This window comes from Sturnira hondurensis, unplaced genomic scaffold (genome assembly GCF_014824575.4).
Source record: "Sturnira hondurensis isolate 20B ecotype Veracruz unplaced genomic scaffold, ASM1482457v3 Scaffold0007222, whole genome shotgun sequence".
Classification (NCBI taxonomy): domain Eukaryota; kingdom Metazoa; phylum Chordata; class Mammalia; order Chiroptera; family Phyllostomidae; genus Sturnira; species Sturnira hondurensis.
Genome location: NW_028079853.1, coordinates 168618 through 193915, shown reverse-complemented (window position 1 = coordinate 193915; position 25298 = coordinate 168618). Strand labels below are relative to the sequence as shown.

The following is a 25298-nucleotide window of genomic DNA, read 5'->3' as shown; positions in this document are numbered from 1 at the left end:
AGCATACAGAGCTGTAAGAAAATACATAAATGCCGCTGTTAGATAAAAGTTCCCATTGCTCATCTGGTTTGAGGGGCCTGTAGGCAGTGCTCAGCCTCAGCCTCAGACCACCTGGCTCAAAGCATTCCAGGTGCAGCCTGAGCTGCTGTAGAAAGTGAGTGGATGTGCCAGCAGGCACCAGGGTCCCCTAAGTAGGGCCGTTCCTGCAGTAAGCAAGTCAGCTATCATCACCTCCAGGCCTGAGGAATGAAGAAGAGGTAAGAGTAGGAGGGTGGGTGTCAGTTCCGTGGGAATACCAGAGAGTGGCAGGGAGAAGCTATTCACAGGGAAGAATGGTGCCTATGGGGTGCCTTCGGGGGGAACAGGCTGCTGGGAGAGGCCCTGGTGGCTCCTGAGAAATGGCCTGGTTTGTACTTTGCGTATACTGGAAGGACCTGTAAACTTGCTGTGATCCTACACAGTCCACTTCAGCCTAGAAAGGCTTAACATCTACCCCCACTACTCACCTTCTGAGGAGCCCCTAGACTCTGGGACTGCTCGTTAACATTCCCTGCCACTCGCCACCAACTTCCCACAGTAGCCACTTCACTGATGCTGGTGCCTGCCACAGCCTGGGCTGCTCAGGGGCTTCTTGCCCCGGAAGCCAAGGGGAGCAATGCCAGTTTGCATGCAGCCCAGGAGAATGGACACGGCTGGGGCCCAAGAGCCCTTCATCGTCAGCAGCCAGACAGAGTGTGAGAGCGGTTTTCATTTCAAAGCTGTTTTCTGTCTTAGAAGCCTCACAGTGGGTGCAGGGCCAGGCTCCCAGTTGCAAGGTTGGTGTTTTCCCTTTCCTTTCACTGGACAGGAAGAAGTGGGAAAGACTAAAGATGCTCGGCCCTCACCTTCCTTTGAATTGATTTTGTGCCCCCTGGTAGGTCTGCCCCCAGAGCAGGTATGGAAGCTACAAGGCAGTCCACGGCAGGATCTAAATTCTCAGCTCATCTGACTGTCCAGTCAAGTCACCCGAGGAGAGACTCACGGAAAAGGGGGAACACGGACCCATGTGACTCATCCAAGCCTTCTCTTTGGCAGAGACCCCTACTGCCACCCAGGGCTCAGGCCGCCGCTGCTCCTTCCCACTGGCTAGAAGAGGGCCTGGCTTCTAAACATCCTTGCAGATTGAGTACTGGGGAGACAACTCCAACCCCAAGTAGGTAGTATTTATTCACAAAGATGAAAAAAATCCTAAAGCGCAAGCTAAAGGCCACTACAACCAATTCTCGCTTATGTCCCTGCTGCAAAAGACCATCGTACCTCAGATTTCTTCTCCTGATGCTGTCTGTCCTTTTAAAAAATGCTAACATACACTGTTGGGTGATGAAGAGACCCATGGCTAGCGGAACTAAGCAGGGAGCAATTCTGAGGGACTGCGCCCTCCCGCTCTCCGCCCACTCCACCAGGACTATTCACTCCCTCTCCTCAGAGCCCCCTCTGAGCTCTCCCACCCCCCCACTGACAGCACTTACACTATTATCTGAAGTGGCCACATTTTAAAAACCAGCAGACAGTTATCTGATCACAGTGCAGACTGTTTAAAATCAGGCCTGTCCCAGAATATCTGGGGCAACTGATCACCATTACATCACCTTTCATATTTCTTTCTGGCCTACAGCAAGCACAGTGACCGTATTTTCCATCAAAACAATCGGGATGCATTATCTGACAAGAGATTTATAGGCAGCCTCCAGGTGCAAGAAGGAGTTGGTGTTATAAGTCTCAACATCAAAATATTGGAACTGCAAGGATATTTGGATGACTTTAGTGGAAAAAATGAGAATATTCTAAGTGAGAGCGGCTCACAAAAATCTGAGATGAAAGTTTCTATACCAATAACCCAAGTTATGATTTTGTTTATTTCAGACACAATTGGCATAACTCCTCACAAGGCTATGAGTTACTCAAGAAGGGGAACTAGACGTCACATCTATTTTAAAGTTCTCTCTGTGCCCAGCATGGCTACTAAAGCCCCACTGAGTGCATGGTTGACTGAGGTCCATCCTCCCCAGCTCAAGTGTCAGTTCTAAGACACCTTTCTTGATCTCCCAGACTAAGGCATGCTGCTACGCTCTCGTGGCACCTTGCATTCTTCCTTCACTGCGTCTCATCACAGTTTAAAACTCACTGCATGCATGATTACTGCCGCCTGTCTCCGAGCACTAGACTGTAACTGCCTGTGGAAGAAACGGCAATGGTTTGGCTCACCAATGGAGCACCAATTCCTGGCACACTGCTTGGCACATAGAAGGCGGTGGATAAGAATTTTTAATTTAATGATGGGGTCTCTCTGGTAGGCCCCAGGACTCTGTATTTCTCCTTTACATTAACATTTTTATTAACTACTACTTGCATGAAGATTTCAAAGCTGTTCAGTAGGAAAAAAGTTGGCACCAATATTGAATCAACATTCTAAAAGAACAAAGGCCCCAATAAAAAGAAATTTAGGAGAGAACAAGTCCTGTGAAGGCTCTAAATCATCTAGACAAGAGTAGCATTGGGGGCAGCTCATGTGTAAAAGGAACTGGGTAAGAGTCTCCTAAACATTATTCAACCTTAAGCTGTTTTAACAGAGCGTGGTGTCTGGAAAACAGAGGCGCTCCATTCTGCCTGACTACTGCTGACAGGCTGCTTCCAAGCACACACGCGGCAAGTACAACGGGGCACTGAGGAAGGGGCTCAAGATCTGTGAGGGGACGTCAATGCCCACTGCCCAACTGGCACCTTATGGGTGCTCAAAAGATGTTCACTGGAGAACAGAGAAGACTAACTGATGGAAGTAAATATATTTAGCCTAGAATAAAACACCATGAAAGAAGGACATATCGAATACACCAAGAGTCTATGTGCTGCGTAGCTCCAGAAGACAGAACAGAAATGGATGGGTCCAAAATCTCAGGAGGCAGATTTAGGCTCATAGAAGGAAGGAAGGATAACAACACCTGTATAACTAAAGGGATCAAGAATAACATGGGGGACTCCCACCTTCGGAAGCCTTCGTAATGAGGCCAGAGGACTGTGAGGCTGGGATGTTGTCAAGGCAAGACTTCAGACCCTCTAAGATGCCTTCTGACCCAAGTCCTAGATTTCTAAGAATTTGTCGGAAGTGAAAGCATAAAAGTGAGAGGGAACATGAAAGAAATATTCCATTTATGCTTTAAATAACCTTTGTGCTATAAATCAGAGCTTGGAATGGTGTGTTCCTTGAAGGGGTTAATGGACACACCCACAAAACTGTCTGGGGCCAGGCTGTTTTCAGGAGGCATTGCCTCAAACTTCCTAGTTTCTTTCATTGAACTTTTCACGTTTTTACCTTCTTTTCAAATCAATTTTGAAAGTTCCTATTTTCTTATAAAATATCTATTCCTTTCAAGGTTTCCAATGTATTATCAGAGTTGAACATAAAAATCCATTTCTTGTCAATTCCAGACCAGTTGGTAGAGTCTCATTTCTAAGTTTTAAGTATATTTTCTGGATTCTTTGATTGGGCTGGCTGGATTTTCCTATTTCAAGACTAGCCCTTAAATTTATCCATTAATATTGTTTTTTCTATAGCGTAATGAACTGATTTCTGCTTTTATATAAATATCTTGCTCCTGCTTCCCATTAGTTTGTTCAACTCTTTGATTTTGTGAGTTAAATTCTTGACTCATTGTTTTTAATATTTTGTTCAGTAATAAACATTAAAGGTTATGCCTACACCTCTGATATTATTTTAGCTACTTATAAACTAACTACTCAAAAAATAAAATTGTTTTCACATCTAGCAGCTATCACCAGTTAGAAAAGGCATACACTTCACCTAGAAAAAAATTTAAAAAGTGCAAAGTTCTGATATAATAAAAATTTCAAAACTTTCTACTAAATAACATGAAGTCTTGAATAAATAAAGAGAACTACTTTATCCTTTGATTAGTAACCAATGGGATTGTCCTATTAGATATGGCCATGGTAAAAAGTTACAATAATTAAAACAATTCCTGGTTCTGATACAAGAGTATACATACTGATTGATAAAACAGCCCAGAAAAGTCCTAAAACAAACCTTATACATAATAAAAGTGACTTCAAACAAATGGGAAATAATAGATTATTTCAGTAAGTACAGATAATCTGGGGGAAATTATATTTATAATTCCTGCCTAAAACAATACACAGAAACATTCATTTTGATTAAAATATTAAAAGTAAAAAAAACTTAGAAGAAATACAGATATAATCTTAGGATTCTGACACCAATGGCAGAAACAGTAAAGATATGTGGTCACTTAAATTTCAAATTTTGTACAAAAGTAAAATCACAACCAAAATTAAAAGGTAAATAAACTAAAAATATTTGAATTACATATAGCAAATAAAGGCAAACATTCTTATAAAAACTTTATATGACTAAAAGAAGTGGATATAAAGGCATAAAGAATATGAACAAGAAGTTCATGAGACAAACATACAGAAATGTTTAATTTAAAAGTAGTTAAGCCAATGTAAAGTACATGTGATATCTTTCATTAAAATGTGTTACTTTAATCACTAAAGTGATTACTAGTGATTACAAATTCTTAAACATTGCTGATGTGAGGGTAACAACATACCCTCATCTTTTTTACCTAAAAGTAGCATAGTAATGTTGATCTTAGTGGTACCTTAATGATCTAGAAAGAGTTATCAAAAGACTTAAAAAGATTCAGTAAGTCTAATGTATGCCTTTGGAATTATTAAAGATGTCCATAATGATGGACATAAGTTGAAGTCATTTAAAAGATCAAACAGCAGAAATCCAAATATCCAAAACATAGTCCATTTGAAATAATTATGGTAAACAATAAGATAAAATACCATACGACTATTATAAATTATCATCTTGATGTATATGAGAAAATATTTAACTATTAAGTATAAAGGACAAACTATAGTTGTTTAATATGTATAATGGGATATTTAATAACCATATATGTTCTCCCTGTTATAAAAGAAAAAGACATTAAAAGGAAATCTATAAAAATAGCTATCTCTGGGTGGTGGGATTGTTTCCTTTTTATACTTTTCTGTATTTTCAATCTTGTCTACAATGAATATACTGTACTTTTAAAAACTTACCTGAAGTTCAAATTATGCAAATTTCCTACAAGCACATTTTTATGAAAATGAATTCGAAAAGAGAATGGCCGTGACTGAAAGTCGCCTCAGAAGGAAGACTGAGGGAATAAACGGCAGGCCACACTGGTCTGTAAGAAATCTCGCCTGAAAGGCACGGCTAGAGATCAGCTGGAACTGACTAACCCGCTCCTGCAGCAGCAGAGTGAGTGACGGGCTCTGCGGAAGGCCTTTGCAGCAGGGGGCAGTACGGCCTCTGAGCGGGTGCTTTGAACAGTGTCCTCACTCCCTAGCTGGTGCCCAGCAGGGCTGCTGAGAGGACTTCAAAGGACAATGGTGTCCATCATCACTTGCTGAGCAGACAGCCCACACCCCCACCCAGAGAACTTTGCATTGGTTGACTCATCCTGCAAGGACTGAAGTCAGCAGTTAACTCCAAGCTCTGAGAGAAACACTGACAGGCAGTTCTGGCCAAATCCTCTGTCAGGTTTAACTGGTTTCAACCTTTGAGCAGGAGTCTGGAGCTGGGCAGAATCACCGCTCGGCCCCTGCTGAGGCTGCCAGGCCTTGGCAGAGTGCTGAGGCTGGGCTCCGTCCACAGAGTGCGGCAGCTCTGGGGCATGGAAAAGAGGGGAGGCTGGGCGCCAGCCTCCTCCCCAGCTGTTTTCAATAAGACTCCACTTCTGAGGTTGCTGGCAGACCTCTGGAAAGATCTGAACCAACTTCACATAATGTTTTCCATCAAACCCACACTTAAGTAATATTCTCTTAACTCATGAACTGCACAGGAAACCTTTTCCCTGTCACTTCTCAGCTCTTCTCCTAAGCAACCTACAAGCAGGTCAGGCCGAGGTTTACAATGCTTTTGCAGGGTCAGTGGAAACCACAGTGCAGGCCTAAAGGGCACTTACGGCCCCCCACCCCGCCCCTACTACAGAAGGGTGGAGGAGCTGGACATCTGGCCTCACTACATACACGCCACCTCATGTACCTCATTTCATTTAAATCCTCTCTTTTAAGTCTTAGAAGGTCAGCATTACTATGCTAATTTTACAGGGGAAAAAAATAAAGTTCAAAGAAGTTAAGTAATTTGCACAAGGTCCCTGAATCCAAACTTTTTCCACTAGAGCCTTGCAGGAGAGTCAAATTAGGATCTAGAAACGGGCAAGAACGTTCTGGATATCAAAAAGCTATTCCAAGACTGCCAAGTCTCTTGGCAAGATATTTTTGTCAGTGCCCCCAGGGAGTATCCTGAAGAATGCAGGTAAGTACCACATCCTTATTTTGTAACTGGATAAATTAACGACTCCTTTGGCGCCCTAGGATGGATCCCACCTTCTCCACGAGGTCTTCTGAACACTTCTGGCCTGTGCCTCGGTCGCACATTTTATAGTATGTGGTCTGTGACCACAGAGCATAGGATCCTGTTCATCCACACTTGTTCTCTCACTCACTCTACCAAGGCTTACAGAGCACCCTTCCTGGTGCTGTGCTAGACCTTTGTAGGAGATACAAAGGTGATTGAGGACTAGTCTCCACTCAGGGGACACCTACTGTTAGAGGGGAGATGGAAAAGCAAAGGCTTAACACAGATCTGATAAAACAAAGTAAGTAAGTAAGTTAAGTGAAAGTGTATACATGCATTTTATCACCTCAGTCAGGCTGCACCAGGACCAGTGAACAAAACCTGAGTGGTCGGTGTCCCGTGTCTCAGAGGACCTAGGCCAGCCAGGGTCTGTTGCACACCCACGTGCAAGTCAGCACAGCAGGTGTGGCCCCCACCGTAGGAAGCATGCTATTGGGTGAGATAGTATCCACCCATCTAAGATCCAATGCAGCAAACTGACAAATATACTTTGAATGAGCATATGATTCAAATGGAAAGATCAAAATGAATGAATATGTGGGCCAAAACCTGATGTGCAAAGAAGAGAAAAGAACAGGGGTCTAGTGAAAGATTTCACCTGGGGGGGGGGGCAGATTGGCAGATATGGGAAGACATAGCAGACTGCAAGGCCAGCCAAGGTGGGAAAGAGCTGGCGGAGGGGTACCAGACGCAAGGTGTGAGTCTGCATCTCACAGATCAGGGAGCAAATGGGCCGTGACAAGGGCCCCACGTCCCACCCCTGACCGAGGGCAGTGTGAGGAGAGGACCTGAGCTCAGAAACGCCCGAGTCTTTGTCTTAGAAATCCCCATGAGGCAAACTACACAATGTTACGGATGGAATTGAAACTTCACTTATCAAGATGTTTGTTAGGATTTGATTTACAAAAGGAAATAACAACTAATGGAGGAATGATTCAGTAAATGGTAGCATATCAAATTTAATGCAATATTAACCATTAAAATTATGCTGATGGTAATTTGAAAAAAAGACATGCTGGGTGAAAAAAAAGCAAGATACAAAACAGTATGAGTGATTTTAATTATGACTAAAAGTGACTAAGCACTTACTGTATTACCTATGAGCAGGGACCATTCATTTAAACAATGCCACAATATAGATAATCTATCCATTTTATAGACAGGAAAGTGACTTAAAGAGTTACTAGGAAAATTACTCAAGGTCACAGCTTGTAAAGAATGACCGATTCTAATCAAGTCAGACTCCAAGCCTGCCATCCTCCAGCAAGCCACCTTGTCCCTATAAATACCACAATTACTCCTACAGTGACAGCAAAAGAAACCCCAGCTTAGCAAAGGCACATACGACAGAGCTATCAATCAAAATTATAATAGTGACTATGCAGCAAAGTAGAAGCATGAGTGGTTTTAATCTTTTTTCTACTTTTGCTTTTCTAAGCTTTCTTAAATAGCACATTGTATTTTTACTTTAAAACATTCCTAAAGTATGTTTTAAAGTATGTTTTTTTACATTGATGTTATGGACAGATCAGTGATCCCAAACTTATTCCTAATATAATGCCTACCATTTTATTAAGCAACTACTTTGTACCAGAACACTTCTGACCTTGCATCAGCCCTCCCCCCAATCACACTATAAAGTAGGAATTATTACCCCTAGCTCACCTGTGCCTCTTGAGAACTCAGTGGAAGAAATTCAAACTCAGATCTCCCAGCTGCAAAGCCTGCACTCTTCTGACTCTTCCCACTGCCCTGCTGCCCCACCTCTCAGAGGTCCTCGGTTCCCTGCCCTGACATTTTACGACCATGTGAGCTCTGACAAGCACATGTGTATAAGCACAGGGCTGGCACTGGCCCCTGAAGAAGTCAAGGTGAACTAGGCCCCCCATAGGTATTCACTTGCCTTCTGCTTCAGCTAGAGTGCTGTCTCCCTACCCCCACCCCATCCCTAACACCCCGGAGAGCTCATGCCTCTCACTCAGCCAGGGCACAGAGAGGCGCAGGGAGTGTGGCTGAATATGGAGCTGAGAGCTCAAGGGCCACAGGAAGAGAAGATGCAGAAAAGCTGGCGGAGGCCTGAGCCACCTTAGGAACAAGAAAGGCGGATGACAGTGGTGATCTGCGTCCTGGGGAGGCGAGGACCACGGAGCAGAGAACAAGGGAAGAGCAGGGTCCTCCACTTTTCTGTCCAAATAGTGTGCAGCCCAGGACACTATTTCACACCTAGACAGCCCAGGAAATGTGTATGTACCCACAGGTACACACCGTCCGGAGAGCTCCGACTACCTACTGTGTCTTTGATTGCATCTCCTGAGCAGACGGGTTTACTTTGTAGGGACAAGTGGTTCTTCTGTCTGATCATGATTTTCAGGAAGCTTACAGCCAAATTTGTAGCTCCTGTCTAGCAACTGTGCAAGACTGTACAGCACTCATTTCTGTATGCTATTCTGACCCTGTGCCTGGGATTTCCTCCCATATTGCTCTTTTCCGATCCCTCACCTCCACCCCAGTAGAGAATTTTAACCATCACAAAATTTAACCTATATGGGGCAATGTCACCCTTAAGGGGCTAAAAATTGGTTCGGGGAGGCAGGGCAAAAAACTCTTACTTGTTCTGTATAAAGCACATATATAAATATACATTTGATACATAAACTGATAACAAGCACATCTTTGAGAATCACTGGTCAGTATGAGTCAGTCCGGTGCTTGAGCAGCCCATCAGTGGAGTCCCTTCCCCAACACGAGGTCGCCGGGCACACCGTCCTCGGAAGTCAGATCGCACAGGGTGCAGAAGCCCAGCCCTCTCCTCTTCCACAGCCTCAGCCATTCCCACCTTCAGTGACCTGCAGCCGTGACCTTTGTTTCCATCTCTCGAAACCAACGGTCTCCCTTTCTTGGCTTAAAGAGCAACCTGCGTAGGAATGCTGTGTTCAAACGCAGATTCCCTGGGACCTCAGTGGGTCTGGGGGAAGAACCCACAAGCACCCCAGTGATTCCTGTGGGCCCTGCTGTGTGGAACACCCCACACAGTGTCCCCACGAATGACTCAGGCACCTCGGTGCTAGATCTCACCCTGAACTCCAGGTAGTCATGCTCTGGGATAAAAGGGATGCAGGTAAAGTAGTGATTGATTTTATTTTATTATAAAAAAGAGCTTTGCCTCAGGAGGGTCATTAATCAAGCACCAGCTTTCTTTGTATGTGTGTGGGACTGAGCGGAACTAGGCCACAATGTTCACCGTTTCCAGAAACCAGTGACTCCCTTCTTCTTTCCGGACTTAATCGCAGCAGGTCTCCCTGTCCACTGGTCCAACAGAGTATGACATTTAATGGGGCAGTGCCTGCCCCTGAGCGGCCTCAACTTCTCACTGCTCACAGATGATGCAAGTCCAGCATGACAGGCTGTGGAAAGTATGTTCAGGTGCCTGGCTCCCCTCAGCCTAATGCCTTTTAAATCAGGATCCAGATTTGATTTCCTCGCCTTCCTGGCTCCAACTCTCCCAAGGCTCATTTTTCACTCCCCTGTCAAGCTTCCCAGGACTTGGGGGCCAAGTGAGCCAAGTTCTTCACACTTTGCAGACAACCCTCCTTCCCAGGCCCTATGCCCACCAGCTAAACTGCAGCACTCAACAGACCCCCACCCTGATCCCAGGGCACCGGCCTGCCCTAAATCCTGCGGGGGTTTTCCGAGAGGGACGGACCTGCATCACTTAGAGAAGTTGCTCAGCACATCACCAAATGAGAGAGAATGAGTGGGTCTGCTTTTCATCCCCTCCACCACTCAGCCAGCTCTTCAGGACACAGGTGTCTGCACCATCACTGTGGCCTCGCCTACCACATTTTGCCGTGTACAACGCGCGCCCACGTTTTGGTGCACATTACACATGGGATTATGGAATCATTATACTCATGCATAATGCACATCCTTACTTTTTTCTCAAAAATTTGGGCAAAAGTGCGTATTATACACGGCAAAATACGATATTTTCATTTCAGAGTGTTCTTGGGCAGAGACAGGGCACAGAAACTGAACCTGAAGGCACCATCAGGTCTGACATGCGGCGTCAGAACACACAGCCCACCTCCCGAGATGTCTGCCGGCACTCAAGGCTGGTGTGTGTGTGGGGTGACGGGTGACGGGGTAGGTTCACGGCCTTGGCTCTTTGAGCACCAGTTCAGGGATGCCCTGTGTACCCACTTCTCCCCGGTTTTACCAAACACCCTGCACAGAGCTGGCGTTTGATGGGCTGAGTTGACATGTAGACCGCTGACTCCAGTCAGCCCTCCTGCGTGTCACAACGTCAGGTAGCACTGGGGTCAGCTTGTAGGCACACTGATAAAACCACAGAGTCTCTACTCCAAAATCTTGTTTAAATTGTATTTTCATGGAATGTTAGAGCAGAGAGAGGCATCAGTCACCTAGTCTGACCCCATAATTTATAGACACAGAAACTAAAGCCCAGAGGTCAGAGTGAGTCAGAAGCAAAGACTCAGGCACATGACGGCCAGCCCAGTCCTCCTTCTGGTGCCACACTATTGGTCCCGGGAACAGCCAGACCCCGTAATAACCATCAGGCTGCCAAGCAAAGACATTTACAAAGGACAACATTCTAGCCTTGCCAGGCTGGCTGCAGTGCATTTAACCCATCCTCGTCAGCTACAATCCAACCACATCTTACCGAAAGCACCTAACACGGCCCTGCTCGTGTCCGATGCTGCGGAGAACACAAGAATGGGTAAGAAGTTGTGTTCAAGGGACACTCATTCTAGTGACAGTTACATAAATAACTAGCACACAAAGCCAAAGGTTTTGATAAGAAACCTTATCATTACATGATAAGAAAGCCCAGGTGATTCTGAGGAAGGAGACTGGAACTGCCAAGGAGAAGCTGGAAGGCCCTCTGATAAAAGGGACATTTGCAAGAACCTGGTGGTACTGGGGTCTGGACCCCAGGTAGAAAGATGACAGAAGTCAGAGAGAGAGAGAGAGCCCAGGACCTGCCAGGAATGGTGGGGTCCAGGTTGCAAGGCAGTTGGACACAGCAGTAGTCCAGGGGACTGGCCCAAACTGTGAAGAACACTAAATGCCAGGCAGGGAGCCTGGACTCAAAACTACGGAAGGCTTCTAGGGTAAGAAGTGGTGCTTAAAGATAAATCTCACAGCAGACGAAGGCTGGAAGGGCCTGAGGGAGGCACCCTTGGGAGCCCTGACAAGGTTAGGTTGGCCCCATGGGTGGGATCTCACCTCTCAAATGAGGCCAGGCATTCTTTGGCAGTGCTGCCCCTAGTGGATGGGCAGATTTAACTCATGGAAGGTAATTAGGAGCCTGTAATCTAGTTGTCCCTGAGAGCACTGGGCTCTGGGAGTCACTGAGTTTCCATTCATACATTTTGTTCCATTTAATTCTGCCTATCTTTCCCTAAGTGCTTAGAAATGGGAGACAGTAATCAGCACTTTCTACCCTCTAGCAAATGTAGAAAGCTTCGTACACTATAAAATGCTACACAAATGGAGGGTACATTATTTAAAATAAGATGTGCTCAGAACAAAATACAAAGAAAACTGCAACCCCAACATGTTGGAACCATATAAAATAATGAAATGTTAAAGATGGGAGCCACCGTCAAGATTATTTGGTCCAAATATCAATCTGATTTATAGATTCCAGATCTACAAAAGTCCTCCCAAATGACACTGCAGTGCTCCTTAAACAGGTCGGGTTTCAAAAAATTATCAGTGCCTGGATTGTGGTAAAGCACTCATTGAACATTGGTTGATTGAATCAAATACAAAGACTTGAAATCAACCTTAAATAAAAGCAGAACATTACTTTTTTTAAAATGATGCAGGAGATGAAAGTTTAGAATATTCACAGATAGAACAAATAATCTCTCTCTACTGGGCACCTACCAGGAGCTGGGACTCAGGTGTGTTTTTAAAAATGTGACATGTGAAATCGGGAACACACACTACAGTCCATAAACCACTGAATCTCAGACCACAAAGGACCCCTAAGGGCCATCTAAATCAAGATTTTTATAAGAAAGAATCTGAGACTCAGGGAGATTCAGTGGTCTGTCAAAAGTTTTAAGGCAACTTTGTAGGAGCCAGAACCCCAGTCCAGTGTTCTTTCCACATGTTATGTTAGTCATCTAATTGAACTTTCAATTGTACAATGTGGAATAGAACCTCCCTAGTACATGGCAATGAAAAAGAATACAAAGGGCTGGAAGAGAGAGAAAAGGCTTCAGGGTGTAGGAAAAGTTTAATTTTCTGTTGCCAGACATGATAATCCATTAGTTGCAAGATCACTGATGATGAATCAGGATTTATTTTTATTTGTTGTCTCAGTGTCCAGAACACAGAGGCAACTCAACTCATGTTCGCCAACTTTTAAGAAAGAAAAGTCTAATTATTAANTGTTATGTTAGTCATCTAATTGAACTTTAAATTGTACAATGTGGAATAGAACCTCCCTAGAACACGGCAATGAAAAATAATACAAAGGGCTGGAAGAGAGAGAAAAGGCTTCGGGGTGTAGGAAAAGTTTAATTTTCTGTTGCCAGACATGATAATCCATTAGTTGCAAGATCACTGATGATGAATCAGGATTTATTTTTATTTGTTGTCTCAGTGTCCAGAACACAGAGGCAACTCAACTCATGTTCGCCAACTTTTAAGAAAGAAAAGTCTAATTATTAACTTCATTTAAAGTTAGAAGAAAGTTGCATGTTATAAGGAATGTGAATGTCTTGAGTTCTGCAGAAATTCTATCTATGTGAAAAAACAAGCCACTTTAATAATACCTCCCATTGCCTATGTAGATGTCCATTAATGAATACCAAACTGGGCATTTCATACCTTCTCCTTCGGGCCACTAGAAACTACTGTTAGAATAAGAAAAGCCTAATCTGATGTCTCCATCTGTCACTGCTCATTCTGCCACACAACCTGGTTTTCATTTCAAGGCAGACAGTCAAGATAATTTGAAACATGTTAAAAAAATGGAAATGCTTTTTGGCCCAGCAATCCCACTTCTGAGAATATATCCTAAGAAACCTGAAACACTAATTTAAAAAATATATATGCACCCTTATGTTCACTGCAGCATTATTTACAATAGCCAAGATCTGGAAACAGTCCAAGTGCCCATCAGTAGATGAGTGGATAAAAAAGCTATGGTCCATTTACACAGTGGAACACTACTCAGTCATAAAAAAGGAAATCTTACCTTTTGTGACAGCATGGATGGACCTGGAGAGCATTATGCTGAGTGAAATAAGCCAGAGAAAGAGATCATATGATATTTGTCTTTCTCTGACTGATTCCATTCGTCCATGGGAACAAAATAAACTGACAAACTAGAAACAGAGGTCTGGACATAAGGAACAGACTGACAGCTGTCAGAGGGAAGGAGGGTTAGGGGGCTGGGTAAAAGGAGAGAGGATTAAGAAAAAACGTATATATATGCTGTATACACACACACACACACACACACACACATAGACACAGACAGGAGTGTGGTAGAAACCAGAGGGAAGTGGGGGAGTAGGTGGAAGTAGGCAAAGGGGAGGAAATGGCAACAGAAATAGACTTTGCTTGGGGCGATGGGCTCACGATGCAGTGTGCTGACGACCGATGTTTTATTACGTTGTACACTTGAAACCTGTATGGTTTTGTGAACCAATGTCACCTCTGTAAGTTCAATAAAAAAATAGTAGTAATAGGAACCTAAGGTCTTAGTAGAGAGACAGATCTATCTAGATAATACCAACCTTCTCTTCCCTAATAGGTGAACTACCATTGTGAAATTTAATAAATACAAACACTTAAAGAACTTGCAACAACAAAACCATTCTATCTACATGGTTCCAGATCTTCTTCTAATTTTAGGTAGGAAACATCAATGCTCTCATTTGTCAGTGATCATACCATGCACAATGTTGTTGATTTTCTTTCCACTTCATATTATTCACACACATTTCCATGTATGGATACAGCTTCCAAAATGATGCTGCATAATATCTGCCACATTGATGTGTTTAATTATCTCCTTTTAAGCACAGACTAGTTCCTTTTTTGTTATTTTACATAGTGCTCTGAACATCTTTGCACCAAGTACTTCATTCTTCTCATTTCCGAGTTAAGTTATAGTGTCAAAAGCAGAACTCTTGGCGAAGCGTATCAGGGGCTCGATCGTCCCTGTACCGTTCTACCCCATAACAGCTGAACCAACAATGGATGCTCCCAGAAAAGGAAACTTTGCCTGTTTTCTCACAGCCCCAACAGTGACATCTTTTATTTTGCTAGTCTTTTCAGGTATTTTCAAGGTATTTTAACTTCTACATACAGTCACGCCTCAGTACTCATTGCTTCAGACATCATCAAACCCAGTACTCACCACATTTGGAGGAGAAAAAAAGTGTTCCAGCACTTGGCCTTGCTCACCACTCGTCAGTGCTGGCACTTGTCACGAGTTCCGAAATGAATTAACAAATTAACAGTGAGTACACTGTGGTACCATTGTATTTAATTGCTCCCACTTTATATAATGTATTTAAAATGGTGCTATATATTATTCTACACCAAGACTTTTGTCTACCTTTCTTTCGATGTCAATGTGTTTGACCATTTATCAAATAGAATTTGGACATGGAACTTAGATGTACCAAGCCTTTTTACAGGCAACTGTATTGTGCTTTTTAAAAATTACAGAAGTAATTCTTATCTACTGTTAAAAATGCAAGCAATAAAAATGTGTATAAAGTAAAAGGGTGAAGTCAAGAGTAAAATAAAAAGGCAAAAGGTTTCTATCCCTCTTACTCTTCCCCCTTGTCACAGTATCACTTCCCAGATGCAGTCATTGAAATCATCCTTGCATGCCTATCATGAAAAATCAGTAATTTTAGATAACACACTCTATATCTACTTCTCAATTTAAGAATTTAGACAACACTTACTGGATTCCCACTCTGAATGACGAGGGATTTTGCTGACTTACACTGCTTCCCTCTCATCAGTCCTGTTGTGATTCCCGGATCTTCCATGGACATTAATGACAAGATCACAAACACAAATCTGGTATGATACACAAGTATGGAAAGTAGGCAGGGATAAGAAATATCACGGTGCCCTTCCTGCCCATTTTGTGCTCTTCCACTATGAAATGAACATGGCTAGGGAAAAAGCAGCCACACTGGCAATACAGGCTTGTCCATGTATTGGTGGATGACTAGGAATGAGGGGGTTATAGCAATCTGGCAGAGACATGCTTAGCTGCGGGGGGAGTACACACTGACCAACTTTGGCCATGTGGAAACATTGCCAGATCTTGTTTTGGGGGAAAGAAAAACTATTCAGAAGTGAATTGCATATGTAAGCTTTTCATTTGTAAGTCTTAACTCAAATTTTTTGAGAACACCACTGGCCAAGCACAAAAGGTCTGCATGCCAAACATGGCCAGTGAGCTAACCATTTTTGATTAGCTCATTATGGTCTTAAGTCATATACTCAAACCTGTTATTTGATCCATGTGTTTTCGATGGTATCTCTTCCCACTGTGTAAGATGAAGACATTAGTGCCCTTACAGTTTTCCTTTTCTCCCCACCTCTGCCTTACCATTCACCACCCCTTTACTTTTGGCTTGTTAAAGCTTAACAGAGTTTACCTTCTATTCTGTAACTATAAAGAACATTTTTGAGCTTTGTCTATGGATTTATTTAAAAGTATTTTTAAAAAGATTTTATTCATTTGTTTTTAGAGGGGAAGGGAAGGAGAGAGGGAGAGAAATATCAATGTATGGTTGCCTGTTGTGTGTCCCCCGCTGGGAACTGGCCAGCAACCCAGGCATGTACCCTGACTGGGAATCAATCCATGATCGTCTGGTCCGCAGGCCCATGCTCAATCCACTGAGCTACACCAGCCAAGGCAAAAAGCATTTTCTTGATAGCCATATTATATTGCATAAATATTTTCTTCAAATATCTAGTGGCCATGAATTAACCATTCACAATCTATGACTAAAGAACTAGTTTCCAAATGCAGGTAGCTGGTGTGGGTTTTCCATCCCAGGGTGTACTCCTGTCTCCCTGAATGAGGGGCTGACTGCAAGCTCCAGGTACTGATTGGGACACATCGATGGGCAAGCTTCACTTAGAGAGCAACTGGGTGGACCGCACACCCAACACAGCTCACCCAGGGCCAAAATAGAAAGACTTTCTTCTGAGACAGTGATTAGTTCCACACTAGTAGCTTCTGTTTTCTCCTTGTAGATATGAAGCAAACATCCTTGAACGACTCCGACTTCTGCCCTATAGCCCACTCCTAGTCTCCCAATCCTTTCATCCCAAATATGTGACTCTCACCTCTGATGGAGCCTCACCCTTGCGTGTTATGGAGGGCAGTGTTAATACATCCTTCAATGCAGTCTCAAGAAAATCTCTCGTCCACTAACGTCCCCTCTCCTGATCTCAGTGCAATTCTGAATGTGTCCTCTTTAAAACCTTTATGCTCATTTTAATAGCATATTTGTAGGAGGCAGGGCTAATAAGTCTATTTAGCCCAGCATTTTGAATCAGAAGTGGCCACCAACTGCTGACCGCTGTAGTTTCGACAATCCTTGCCCTGTCATTTCCTATTCCACTGCTTTGCTTTGAGTACTTCAGGAACTCACTCTGTGCACACAGGCAGCTCACTACCAGTCTCCTTGCCATGAGAACTCCTGGAACAGACAGCTACAGGAATTTTGGGAGCACATTCAAACTGGCTGAAGGTTACCATTCCTCAACAAAATGGAAGGCTAAGATTCTTCCATTAAGAGATTACATTTTTCTTTGAATGAATCTTATGGCCCAAGTAAATTCTCGAGAATTTAATGTCTTATTTCTATTGTGAGTGGGACAATTTTTAATATGCCTTCCAGCCCTGGCTCTCTGGTGTATGGGAACTGAATTAAACACAACAGTGGTTTTGACCAGCCCCCTCTGATAGCAGTTTCCTCGATAACAGAAACGTTCAGCAATCTGTGCCGCCCGGCACAGTAGCTGTTAGCTGCATGGGGCTGCTGAGCACCTTGACTCGGTCAGCACGGCTGAGAGACTAAACTTTTCATTTTAATTAGTGTTAACCTAAATTAAAGAGCCTCATTCTCACTGAGGAAACAAAAGACAATAAATAATACCTGATAAAATTGTAAACTGATGTCCTGGCTGGTGTAGCTCAGTGGATGGAGCACAGCCCTGCGAACCAGAGGATCGTGGTTTGATTCCCAGTCAGAGCACATGCCTGGGTTGCAGGCTGGTTCCCTGCAGGCGAGCCTCCAGCAGGGGATGCACGAAAGGCAACCATACATTGATGTTTCTCTCCCTCTCTCCTTCCCCTCTAAAGATAAATAAAATCTTTTAAAAATATATTTAAAAAATTGTAAACTGATAAAAATTAAAAGTGAGTAATTTGGGTTAAGCTTTATAAATATTTACAGTAGGGAGCACTTGGAGGTTAGAAACCTTAGGATTAGATCTATGAGGTAGATCTACATGCTGCTGTAAAAAATAAATGCTGAAAGGCGTCAAGGAAAGAAGAGCAAGTTGCAGATGAGTATGCTTCTGTGAGCCCACTTGTACATTTTTCAAATACATGTATGTACATATATTTATAGTCATATGTAGATAGATGCTTATTTTTTGCATAGAACATTTCTAGAAGTATAATCAAGCTGTTGATGGTGGCTACTTGTGGAGAATAGAAGGTTCAAAGGAAGGAACTTTTCCACGTTGTTTAAAATTTTGTTTTAAAAAATACTTTAACATTTAAATCCTTTTTTCTTTATAACAAAGTTATAGGCACAGAGATGATGAACAAATCATTTGTTTCAAAAAGGCCAAAGTAGTCAACTCTTTCCTGTGTCATTACTCATGAATGATCTGATGAGATTATCGGGAACATTCCACATCCCATTACCATGACTCTTCTGTTCTCTAATGAAATGCTTTACAAAGAAAACATACTTAAGGAAATAGCCTGAAGGAGTTAGAATTTAAATTGGACCTTGAGGCTGGGTAGAATGGAGGAGCATTCTAGATGAAGGCGTAGCTGGAGGGGAGGGGAAAGTGGGGATGCAGGCATGCGGGGGCGGGGGGGGGGGGCAGTGTGGGTAGGGAGTGGGAGGGCAACAGGGGAGGAGCCCCTGTGAGAAACCTGGACCGAATCCCTGTGACTCTGACGAGCAAGAACCATCTTGGTTCTTGGTTCAAACGTTTATTGAGTGCCTATCGCGTGGCAGGTATTGTGATAAATAAGAAACAGCTACACATTCAAGGAGCCAGATGAGATGTGTGAAAGGGATGGTATCATATAAAACAAAGATTACAAAATCTGGATTCCAAAGTACTGCTTCTATTACTTACTGATGTCACCTTGTCAAGTTTTATAATCATTCTGAGCTCCTGGGTTCTTCCCCTATAAAAATGGGAATAAAGCCACCTTACTGTGTGGATAAAATGACAGGTCATATGCCTGTAGCCCCAACGGGACATCAACAAATGCCAGTTCCCTTCCTATCGTACTCTGCCCCCATTCCCAACCCCGAATCGATAGATAAGGGAGCTAAAATATTTTTTCTTGTTTACCTTTTCTCCACAAAACTGATACCAGACGAATACCATATGACCTCACCTTTAACAGGAAGCTAGCAACAAAACAAACAAGCAAGCAAAATAAAAACAAAGACACTGAAATAGAGAACAGGGGGACAGTGACCAGAGGGGAGAGGGGAGGGAATTTCAGGGGAAAAAGGGGGAAGGATTCTCAGGAACTAGTTAAANAAACCTGTATGGTTTTGTGAACCAATGTCACCTCTGTAAGTTCAATAAAAAAATAGTAGTAATAGGAACCTAAGGTCCTATTACAAAAATTAAACCCCCCCCCCAAAACTCGGATTTACAAAAAAAAAAAAAGTGATACCAGGACAAAGTTCCTGTATTATGTCTGAGTGGGCTAGGTGAGCAGGAAGGATATTACTATTGGCTAAAGTGGAAACTGAGGAATGATTCAGACTTTCAGGGGTCAGGTCTTCCCGTGTTCCCTTCCTCTATCGTCAAACACACCTCGATGAGGCCAGGCTAGTCCTTGACCACGAGGCCCATGCCAGTAAACACTGAGAACCCCAGACCGGACAGGAATCTCGTCTGGGTGGCACTTCTCAGGAGACACGAAAGTATCAGCTCGTTTGATTCACAGCACAGCCAGGGCCTATCAACAGGTTTGCTTTTTCTGATAAGAATGAAGCCCAGGGCACAGGGGAAGAAATCCCAGTAATTTCAGTATTTTTGCCACCGTCTCCCCCCGCTCATACCTGACTGTGGGGAGGGAAGCAGCCCATCGATACTTGAGCGGCCTGCATGGGCAACAGAACAGCTGGAGGAGGTCTGTTCAGCCTGTGGCGTCTACAGGGCCCTGGGAGGCCCCGGGGCCCGGGGGCCGAGCAGTGCCCCCCTAGGCTGTGGGGCAGTGCAGCGTACTGCTCTCCCCGACCTAGCTGCGCCCTGCACTGTGGGGCCTCCTAGGCACACGTGGGTGGGTGGGAGACAACAGGGTCCCACATCCAAGTTTCATCTACCTTCTCATCCCTGCAAGCAAACGGGTGTCCACGCAAGTCTTGCAATATCATCTTGTGAGAAGAGGCCCATACAGGCCTTGGAAGTGGGCTCAGGCCATTTGGTGAAAATTCAGGGTTCTGGGAATCCTAAACATGGGGGATGGTACGGCTTTAGTGGGCACTCCTCTTGGGCAGACAGGTCCTCTGTTCTGAGGCATGGTACAGTCAGACAAAAGAACAGGAGTTTCTACAACATAGGCTCAGGTTGCCTGGGTCTCAAGGTGGCATCGAAATATAGAGCCAAAGTTTTATATGTTCCAGAATATAATCTCCTCGGGCTTTAGGCTTGCAGAGTCAAAAAAGGAATATGATTTTGGCCCATTCAGTAGACCCTGATCAAATAAAAATTGTTCTCTAGTGACGTTAACTTACCAGTTGACCCCATGTGGGTGACCTCTACTCAGAAAACCTGTTGGTTCAAGCCCAATGGCCACAGCCAAAATGGAACAAATTCTTCTAGAATGCTTTAAATGCAAGGCCACGTTCAACTCAGAGTAAGGCCGTCCCCACACTGCGAGTAGATCTGGTAAGGGTCTGATAGCAGTGTTTGGTTCTGGTCTGTGTACCTCTTCTTCCCTTTTTACCCCCATCGTCTAAAGAGACAGTATCTACACATGCTTCTTATTCAGTGTTTATCAGTTAGGAATACTTTTTGTAAAAATTTCCTGTGTGAATAACCACAGTCAAGGGTCCTGTCTGAGAAAGTCTTTAAGCCTTAGGATTTTTATCTCTTAGCTGCTGGTCTTTATGCTCCATCTACTGCCGTACCCCCACCCCCTACACACCCCAACCAAACCTTAGTATTCAGGTTTGTTGCCTCATGGTTTTAATATGGCTGCCTGGGCACCAGGTATCACATCCAAATTCAAGGCAGGAAGTGGGGGAGGGTTGGAATATGAGAGCAGCAGTGATAGCCTTTTCTGTAAAAAAGAAATCAGCAAAGCAAGAACTTTCCCAGAAACTCTCTAGCAGACTTCAGCCGGAATGTGTCACTGGGCCACCCTTAGCCACAAAGGAAGCCTCTACAGTGGCTCCTACGTGGAAAAGGGCGAGGGCAAAGGGGATTGGTGGTGTATTGTGGGTTGGCTGTCCAGAGTGTCTGCCACAAACTGAAAAAAGCCCTGGTAGTTGTGAGGGACTGAGACCCACTGAACTGAACACCTCACAGTTTGGGGCTTCTCAGAAGATTTGAACTTCAAGGGGCACCTGTGGACCCACTTTAATGTCATCCAAGTCTTCTTGCTAGAAAAAGGGGCTTTCCTGGAGAAAAAGGTTAAGTCCTTTCCTAAACAAGCAAATAGGCAGGGCGGGCAACAGTTTTTACCTCTTTTAGGAATAAAAACAGAAGGTGCAGTTTGAACCAGCTCCTCATTACTAGCTTCGGGAGGTGGTAGGAAAGAAACCTTTATCACTTTCTCTCCTCTGTGGTGTCCACTGCATTTCTACAGTGTTGGGAGGGTCCCTGTGCCCCCTTCAGAAGAAGCTGGGTCATCCTAGTATCCTTCACATTCAAACTTCGTGGCTCAAGCTATTGGTGGCAACTTTAAAGAGGGAAGGGGGCGGGGAGAGGAAAGCAGACAGAGTTCCCGTGGACTTCCACAAGGAAAAGAAGGCCTTCTGACAGCTACAGTGGGCACCAGTGTGGGCCTGAGAAGTAGCTTGAAGGCTTAATTTTAAAAATCCACGCACTTGTAAGAGATTCTGTAAGAGCCCGGGTCCTGAAGAGCTGAGGTCCTGAGGCCACTGTGAAACCGACCCAGGGCTGGTCTGTACAGGACGAGAATCTGCGACAGGACCTGGAGGGAGGAGTCAGCTGCAGGCAGGGTCACGTGGCCGCAGCAATTAAGCCAGAGAGCCACTGGCCATGCTCAGTGGGCGACCCCTTTCGGAGCTCAGTGCCCTATCAGTGGCAGTCCCTGCTTACAGCCCATGTCCTTTCAGGTTGACACTGACTTACCCTTCCCTTCTCAGAGGGCTCCAGGTCAGGAACACCCTGATCAACTTCATCTCTGGTATCAGAAAACCAGGTCTCTCATCTGGAGTGATTCCAGGTGGCCTTTCCATGATGCAAAATGCCCCTCTGTGTCCCTTGCTATAGAGACAACACACACTTGCAGCCTGCTAGTTTACAGAGCACTTTCTATGACAGCCTCTCTCACTGCAAGTGTGAAAATGGAGCCAGACACTCCCTCTGACATCTCTCTGGAACTGGCTTCCTCCTGTGTCCACTGCTCACCAGCCTGCTGCCCCGGTGCTGTTCTGGGTGAATTCCGGGCAGGTCATGAGTGGAGAAGTAGCTCTACAGGCTGACTTTTTAGGAGCACATTCATTTGGACATGGCGTCCACACGTATCGTGCAACATCAACTATTTCATCAACACAAACAAAATTTTCACATAGAAAATGCTATACATTAAGAAGACTACAGTCAAAACTGTGACTACATTAAATGCCACTGAACTCTTCAAGATGGTTACATTTATGTTATGTGGACTTCACCTTAGTAAAAAATACTGCTACTGCACTTTTTAACTTTATAAAGTGCTTTTACCGTGTCCTTCTTTGACCCATTTTCTTTTTAGACCCCAAAGGCTAGAGATACAGAAACAACCAGTCCTTTATTCTGACAAGGCAACCTGTGTCCTCAGAGGGTGTGACCGGCCAGCCAGAGAAGGAGGAGCAGCAAGGAACCCCAGTTCGCTGACTCCTGGGACAGAGATCATCCTTCGAAGGATCCAGATTGAATAACTTGGAGGCGTGGCTCCCTGGTGACCTCTGAAGTCACAAAGGGCGAAGGGGCAGCGCCGTTCTGTAAGGGAACCAAATCATCTCTTCCTCCTCACATCGGTCTGCATTTGAAGAAGGAGCTCCTCTCTCAGAGGCAGGGGCAGGAGGGTGGCTACAGGGATTCGATTAGTTTACTAAGCCATTTGTTTACAGTTTGTTTTTAATATCTTATTTTAAGTGTAAATTCCATGTGTTATAGTGTGTTCACAGAGTTGCACAACCACCATCACTGTATAATTTCAGAACACTTTCAGCATTCCCCAAAGAAACCCTGTACCTCGTAGCAGTCACCCTCCACTCCTCCTCCCCAGCCCCTGGCAACTACCAATCTACCTCCTGTCTCCACAGAGGCGCCTGTTCTGGACATTTCATGTACATGGAACCACCATGGCGTGGCCCTTGTGCCTGGCTTCTTTCCCCTAGCACAGTGTTTCCAGCGTCCATCCATGTTGAAGCACTGGCACGTCCTTTTTAAGGCTACCTAAGCCATTTCTAACTCCCCAGGGATTCCTCCCATTGCTTCCTTCCTTCGGGCTGTGGGCTGTTGGGGACCCCCCTGTGAGGTCTGGGAGACTATAGCCCCGTGAGAGCAAGCCCTGAAAGGGGCTGGTAAGTCTCCCTGGAAAACCAGGTGAAAAACGCAGGTGGCAGACATCATCCCACTCGAACACCAAGGGTTCCTGTGGGAATCGGGCCTGATTAATACATTGTATCCTTTGAAGCTTGCTCTGCTTTGTTCTGTATAGCCCTGGTGATATAAACTGGATGTTTAAGTTCAAGGCATAAGGAGTAAAGTCCTTATTCATGAAACACGTCTTAAAGACCCTCTGGTGTAGGTATCACTAACAGACCCTGACCTATGACAAATCTCTGTGTTTCTTCAGTTGTTATCTACAGATAATACCTGTTTTTGTGTGACTATAGCCTTCTGACATTGACTGATGAGCTAGCTATGCATGTATGCTGTGTACACCTACACATACCATTCCCAATAAAAGCCATTTGGGAGAAGGGCTCCCCCACTAGAGGGAACCGCCACCCCCTCTCCTGCTGAAACAGCAAGATTTTGTGTCTGGAATGACTTATTTCTCATCCTCGGCAGATGGGAGGATGCTGCGGGCTGGAGTTCCTCCCACAGTGGGGATGTGGGGGGGTCACAGTCAGGACAACAGAGAAGGGCCCTCATCCTGGTGGTGCCCAGAGAGAAAAAACAGACCCATCAGTAGCACTGCCAACATTCTCCAACATCTCCTTCAGGTAACAGACGTGACAAGGTCTCTTATGTCACATCCACCAGCAAACAGCCTTCACCAGATAGGCCTGTGTGGAGCACATAGGGCCATTTTCAAAGCAACAACCCCTGCGTACTCTCCAGAGGACCGCCCAGCCAAACCTGGCTCTTGAACAAAGGCCAGGCCCAATGTCATCGGGGAAGAGTGACGGGCTCAATCCCTTCCTTCTACAAGCTGTCAGGGGCCTGCTCCTGAACTGTACTATCGACCCCTGAACATTCAGGGGCTTAGGGGCACTGACCCCCAACCAGTTGAAAATTCACATATCATTTAATTTGGCCCTTTGTTTCTGTGGATTCCCAACAGTAGATCGAAAATACTGTTTTCAGGCTGTGGTTGGTTGAATCCACAGATGCAAAACCTGGGAATATGGAGGGCTGACTGTATATCTATCAAAAAAAAATCCATGCGTAAGCGGACTTGCACAGTTCAAGCCTGTGTTGTTCCAGGGTCCACTGTAGATTCATAATGCAACCTGCGAATTTCCCTCCCCTCAGTGACTCAGTTGCCAGCTCAGATCCAAGTCCTCTAGCTTCTAAAGCATTTCCTGGGCAGCTCTCCCACCCACTGTGTTTATTAATCCCCAGACAACTGTTACCTGCAACCCCCTGGCTTTCACATGCATCTCCCTGTCAGGTTGATGATTTGACATTCTGGTGGTCCGAGCCAGTAGGTTACTGAAAGTCTCTCCAATTGGGCATAACACAAGTTAGTCTGATAGCTAGTCTCAATGTTCCCATCTTCTTCTCCCTTCCAGTACAAGGTGGACAAGGGATGATCATGCCCATGAGCAGAAAAAGAAATGGAGAAATTAGCAAAAGGTAGCAGTACTGATAAGGGGTCCTGGCTCCCATGCCACTGCACTGGGTATACCAAGTAGATACACAAGAGGGCTAATTAACTAAGTACTCCTTCCAGGGACAATGTGAAAGAAAATTTATGGTCAGATTTTAATTGTCCATATTCTAAGGCACTTTTTAAAACCCAAGCTGTCCCCTTGTTGGTGTCAGCCCACGCCTTCTCCTGCAGTTGGGCAGCTCACACCCGACATGACCTACATTAACC

The 25298-nt window shown here is 44.6% G+C and overlaps 1 protein-coding gene and 1 long non-coding RNA gene across 4 annotated transcripts in view; one reads left to right on the top strand and one right to left on the bottom strand.

The window, feature by feature from the left end:
• The window catches only part of MYLK (myosin light chain kinase), a 192266-nt gene that overhangs the window by 146941 nt on the left and 20027 nt on the right, over nt 1–25298 (bottom strand). The gene's annotated exons all lie outside the window — the stretch shown is intronic.
• Nucleotides 530–23590, top strand: LOC118990734 (uncharacterized). Its single transcript, XR_005067287.1, has 3 exons — nt 530–539; nt 2018–2023; nt 23505–23590. It is a non-coding gene; the product is annotated as an uncharacterized LOC118990734 (long non-coding RNA).